Source organism: Triturus cristatus, chromosome 6 (genome assembly GCF_964204655.1).
Source record: "Triturus cristatus chromosome 6, aTriCri1.1, whole genome shotgun sequence".
Taxonomy (NCBI): Eukaryota; Metazoa; Chordata; class Amphibia; order Caudata; family Salamandridae; genus Triturus; species Triturus cristatus.
The window spans coordinates 1,378,880,873-1,378,887,466 of record NC_140589.1 but is presented as its reverse complement, the minus strand read 5'-3'; positions in this window follow the sequence as shown (position 1 = coordinate 1,378,887,466).

Genomic DNA, 6,594 nt, shown 5'->3' with positions numbered 1-6,594 from the left:
GACCTTGTGACTTCGAAGCACCCCTCATTCTGACGACAGGTTGTGGTGAGAACTTGTTGGGCTTGGACTTGTTGAAGAGATTGCATGCAACGCTTTATTGTTCTCCTTCAGGAGTGCAGCTTACATTGGGAAAGAGAGTGATCTCTCCGATGTATTTGTCTAAAGACCGACTTCCAGCTGAATTGTCTTCTCTTCCTGATTCTCTTTGGGCTACTGGTCCTAATGACGTGGGTCTTTTGGAGATTTCGCCATATGTTGTGACATTGAAGGCAAATGCTAGATTGCCACGCATTCCACAGTATCGTATCTCAAGTGATGGTGAAAGAGCACTCTTGGCGATCATCTCTGATCTGATTAAGAAAGGTGTGATTGAGGAAACGAGAGGTAATGTGTGCAATAGTCCGGTTTTGCCTGTTCTGAAAAGAACCGATTCTTCTCAGCCTCCTGTATATAGGTTTGTGATCGATCTTCGTGAGGTGAATAAGATCGTTGTTCCACAATTCCCTGTTGTGCCTGATATCACCGCTTTACTGACTTTGGTTCCGGCTACAGCCACGTGGTTTTCGGTGATTGATTTGAAGAATGCTTTCTTCAGCATCCCGATTGCCGCGGAGAGTAGAGATATTTTTGGCCTCTCCTTAGGAGGCCGAAGTTTCCGGTTTAAACGCGCTCCTCAAGGCTATTGTGAGAGTCCATCGATCTATAGTCAAGCTTTGAAGGCGCAACTTGATTTTTTGGTTTTACCTGATGGTGCCGTCCTTATTCAGTACGTTGACGATCTTTTAGTCGCCGCTGACCATGAAGAGACTTGTAGAGAGGCTACTCTGTCGTTGTTACGTCACTTGTCTGATTTCCATCATAAGGTTTCTCTTTCGAAGTTGCAGTATTGCCGACAAGAAGTTACCTACTTAGGTCACCTCTTATCGAAGGAGGGAAGAAGATTGACCCCAGAAAGAATTCAAGCGATTGCTAAAATGAGTGTGCTTACGACACAGAGAGAAGTGCGTGCATTTCTAGGTATTACATCGTACTGTAGACAGTGGATTGCTAATTTTTCGTTGCTTACAAAACCTTTGATAGCTCTTACTGTTAAGGATACTCCGAATCCTATTCCTTGGACTGACGAATGTTAGAAATTGCGTGATGCCCTGTGTTCAGCTCCTGTGTTGGGTACCCCCGATTACAGTAAACCTTTCACATTGTATGTCTACCAGAGAGAGGGATTTGCATTGTCAGTTTTGACCCAACAGTTTGGTGGTAAGCAACGTCCATGTGCTTATTTTTCGTCGACTTTAGATCCGGTAGCTAGAGCGTTGCCGAGTTGCTTGAGAGCTACAGCGGCAGCGGCTGTTTCAATCCGACAGTCTGCTGGTTTGGTGATGGACAATGTACTGACTGTGATGGTTCCACACGCAGTGGATACCTTGTTGAACCGTACCAAGACACAGCACTTAACTAGTGCTCGGTTGTCAGGTTACGAATTGACCTTGTTAGCAAGTCATGTACATATAAAAAGATGCAACACGTTGAATCCAGCCACGTTGTTGCCGATCTCAACTGAGACAGATGATACCGAGCAGCATGATTGTTTTCTTAGAACTGAGGAAGAGACGAAAGGGAGGATAGACCTTAGGGACACTCCTCTTGCAGAATGTGATGGTACTTTATGGGTTGATGGTTCGTGCTTCAAGCTTCCGAATGGTGATACGACTGCGGCATATGCGGTTACGACTTTGCATACGATTGTTGAAGCTGCTCGTATCCCACATAATTCAGCACAAGCGGTAGAGTTGATTGCATTGACAAGAGCGTGCGTGTTGTCAAAAGGTAAAAGAGTGACTGTGGCCCTATGTAAGGGACATGCAGGTGGTCCCCTCGGTTGAAAGCGACCATAACCTGCTTTCTTTAAGTATGGTTCAGTGGTGGCGTCACTCAAGTAAGGTTCCTATAAACCAAGTAGCAGCACCACCTGAGGTATCGGAAGTCTCCCCTTGTGGCAGGCGAATTAAATGGGCCAAACTGGTTTTATCAGAGGGGAAGGTAGAAGAAATAAAATCTCTCCTAAACCATACAGTACTAAACCTTGGAACATCGTCGGAAGGTGTGGGTAGAGTGAGTGGGCTCTTTGTCTCCCTGAGTGATGCCTTGACTAATGTCTTTACCCTTCATCATAATAAATTGGGTAATAAACTCTCTAAAAAACCCCCTGAGGGTTGGTATTCCCAACCATGTAGGGTTCTTAAGGCTAAGTTAGTTGAGGCGATTAAAGCTAAGTCCCGGCTTGAGATACAGGAAGCAAGGAGGGCCTACAATAACTCTCTTAAACTAGCCAGGAGGGAGTGGGAAGATAAATATTGGGATGACCTGCTCCAGGCCAGCAAAAGTAGAGACCCAAGGGCATTTTGGAAACTTATAAGTGCACGGAAAAACCCCGATGCACTTATGAGACCCTGTAACATCTCGCCACAAAGCTGGGTAAAGCACTTTGGGTCTTTATACCTCCCTCCAGAAGGGGATTGTAATGCGGGGATGGCTCTTACGCATATAATTGAACCTCATGCCTACGACCTCTTTACTCCGCTAGAACTTGAGGGGGTTATAGGGTGGGTAGCCCCACGCAAGGCTGCGGGTCCCGATGGCCTCCCGGGAGACCTTATGAGGGCATTCCCAGCTGAATGGGCACGGGTCATAGCAGCGCTCCTTAATGACATCATGATGGGAGGGGCAGTACCTGAATCCTGGAAAGGGGCGGTGGTGGTCCCAGTTTATAAAAAAGGGTGCAGGGAAGCTCCAGGTAACTACCGACCCATAAGTCTGATCGACTCCACCCAAAAGATAGCAGGTAAAGCTATCCTCGGAAGGATCCTCCATTGGGTGGAGGAGAATAAAATTCTTTCAGACTTTCAGGCAGGTTTTCGGGTCGGAATGGGGACAATTGAGCAGGTGTTTAGGCTGATATTACTGGGGTGGAAGGTGGTGGAACTGGGCAAGGGCAGCCTTTATTTGGCCTTTATAGACCTGAAGACTGCCTTTGACCTAGTCCCCCGAGAGGATCTTTGGAGGGTACTTCTCGAGCTGGGCTTACCCCCTTACATCTTGTCACTTCTTATCAACCTTCACGCCCATACCTTTGCCCAGGTCCGCTGGGGTAAAAACGGTGAACTTACTGAGAAGATTCCAGTCTCTAGGGGCGTAAGGCAGGGCTGCGTTTTGGCTCCAACCCTATTTTCACTTTATGTGAATGGGGTGGTAAAACATCTCCAGCAAGAACCAGCCGACGCCCCCTGTCTCGGTGGAGTCCGGATCCCCACCCTGCTATTTGCGGACGACACGCTCCTGATTTCGAAGACCCCTCAAGGTCTTCAGAAATTACTAACACGATTTCAGGAGTTCTGTGATGCAAGAGGATTAACAATAAACGTGGATAAAACAAAATATCTAGTCCTAAATCCTCCTAAGAAATTGGGCCGCCCCCCGACTCTAAATTCGACCCCCCTAGAGAAAGTAGCCGAATTTGACTACCTGGGTATCCGGATTACGGATAGGATGTCCTGGGCTAGTCATATTGATAAAATGGTCCTCAGCCATAGGAGAGTGGGAGGTGCCCTTATGAGGGAGTTCAGGGACTCTCCAAGAAGATCCCTCACCCCAGTAGTTGACATTTACAAGGCTAAAGTAGTGTCATCAGCCTTGTATGGGGCAGAACTGTGGGGCCATTGCTGTTTGAAAGATCTAGAGACAGCGGAGAGTAAGTTATTGAAATCTCTTATCTCCGTTCCCCTGAGTACTCCATCCGTACCTGTCCGGTTGGACATGGGCTGCAAAAATATTAAAGACCAGGCCCAGCTTCGCCCGCTTTTGTTATGGACAAGAATCTGGAGGGGTGAAGAATTGAAATCTTATGCTGATGCCTTGGGAGAAATTATGAGTCTGGGGGGCTGGGCCAAAATAAAGTGGCTTAGAGATACCAAAAAGCTTTTGGAGAATGTCGGTCTAGGAGGCTGCTGGTCATCACGTTCAGCCCCTACAAAAGAAGTTGTCAAGGCGCATTATTGGAACTGGTGTGCGGAGCGGCTAAATACAACCTCCAACCACTGCAAGTCGACTGTCGCCTTTTTGCAAATTAAAGACACTGTGGCTTTTGAACCCTACCTGGACTTGATAACTCTCCCTTATGACCGAGCCCTTTATTTCAAATTCAGAGTTGGATGCCTCCCCCTAGGTGCATTGGTATCGAGTTGGTCACCTGTGCCCCGCATTTCTCCCAATTGTGCATGTTGCCCTAGCAAGGTTGAGACTATTGTACACGTTTTATTTGCTTGCCCGGATTATGCAAGGCCCAGGGGTGTCTGGTTGAAACCCCTCTGTCGCAATATGGGCACACGTAGTCACCTTGAGGCCCTGCGCATTTTAACGACGGACACTTCCCCCCTTTTTGTGTGTGGAATTGCGAAATTTTTAAAGTGCTCCTGGCTCATTCGCTGCAAGAGATTGTCAGTAGCTGTTTAATTCTTTTTTAGATAATTTATTATGGGAAATTTATGCCCTTTTTTATATTCTTATGTTTTTCATACTGGCTTCTTGTAACTGTGATTTTTATGTGTCTATTGTATTTTTTATGTGCTTACAAGATATCTTGCATATCGAATAAAAGCTTATGACTGACTGACTGTAAAAGAGTGACTGTGTACACTGACAGCCAGTATGCGTTCAGTGTTGCTTTCAGTTTTGGACGATTGTGGAAAGAACGTGGGTTTCCGACTTCGCATGGGACCAAGATCCAACATGGTCAATTGGTGAATGAACTCCTTGAATCTCTTACTTTTCCGTTGCAAGTTGCGATCGTGAAATGCAGTGCGTATAAGAAAGTCACGGATGATGTTGGCCGTGGTAACGCGTTGGCAGATGAAGTCGCAAAAGAGACTGCGAGAGATGTGATGAGTCGAATGTATGTTGCAGGTCAGGCGAGATGGGTTCCAGATAGAAGTATGTGTGAAGATACGATTGAGAGTGTGAAATTCATCCAAGCTGAAGCTACAGAGAAAGAGTTGAATGAATGGAGAGAAAGCAAGGGTAAATTCGACTCGAATGGTTGTTGGGTTGAGTTGTCAGAGCATCAGTGATGGTTGTTGCCTGATGCGTATGTACTTCCAGTGGTTACGATGGCACATGGAATGGCTCATATCAGTGTGAAAGGGATTTGTAAGTTGTTGGCCCCAGTATGGCAAAATGCTGGAATTCCTAAGTGTGCAGAGAATTTGGTCAAGAACTGTATGGTTTGTTTGATGTACAATCCTGGTAAGGGAACTCCAACTCCAGCTGGTCATTTTGCTCCTTCCAAGTATCCGTTTGAGGCTTTGCAGCTAGATTTCATCCACATGGAGAGGTGCAACAACCTGAAGTATGTCTTAGTGGTTGTTTGCTCTTTTTCTAGATGGGTGGAAGCCTACCCTTTGAAGGACAATACTGCCTTGTCCACAGCTAAAGCCCTTATTAAGGAATTTTTCCCTAGGTATGGGTTGCCGAGAATGGTCTGGAGTGACAATGGGAGTGAATTTGTGGGTCAAGTGATGAAGAGAGTGTGTGATGGGTTAGGTATCCGGCAGAAGTTCCACGCTGCCAATCATCCCCAGTCAGCTGGTCTAGTTGAGTGCTACAATGGCACGTTAAAATTAAAGTTGGCCAAAATTCAAGCGAGCTCTGGTCTACAATGGCCTGATGCTTTGCCGTTAGCCCTTCTGTCCACGAGAATGACTGTGCATTCGCGAATGGGTCTGAGTCCTTATGAGGCTGTGTTTGGTCGCCTGGCAAATATTTGGGGAGTGCCGCGGGCGACAACATTTAGTGAAATAGAACACCCTGTATTGCTTGACTACCTGTACGAATTCACGGCTAAATTGCATGTTCTGCATCAACAGGTTCATTATACTTTGCCGCAGGTTTCTGAAGATCCAGGACACGCCATTGAACCTGGTGTGTGGGTGCTCGTGAAGAATTTTCAGCGAACCAAGAACGAGCAGCCCAGCTGGACAGGACCTTACCTGGTGTTGTTATCTACCCGTTCCGCGGTACGAGTACACGGTAAAAAGAACTGGATTCATGGCGTACATTGTAAGAGGGTCCCTTTGCCTCTGCCGTACGACCGGTGGGTCCAAAAAGGACTTCCTGACTCTGAGACTGAGACTGTGCCTCGTTTTCAGCCTTTCAGCGATGCCCGTTTGATCGGAACAAACATTGAGCCAGAGAGCGACGATCTTCTTCAAGAAACTGTATCTCCATCGAACCATTTGAACACTTTTGAACCTGAGTTACTTTTCCGAGAAAAGACATTGCCTGGCAAAGAGCGTTATAATTTGCGACCGAGAGTTGCGGGACAAATAACAAATTAAGTTCCTTCTTTGCTTTTTTTAAGGTTAGCTCCCCTCCGAGAAACTATTTTTGATTTTTGTTTTTCGAACCACCATCCGGGTTCAGCTGTAGGGTCGCGGTGCCAAGTCCTTGGAGTGCAAGCCGAAGACGTTAGGTCGACGGTTCTGGTTGGTCTAAGGGCGTTTCCTGGACCGACAGGCGCATTCCTTTGCACAGAACACCAAT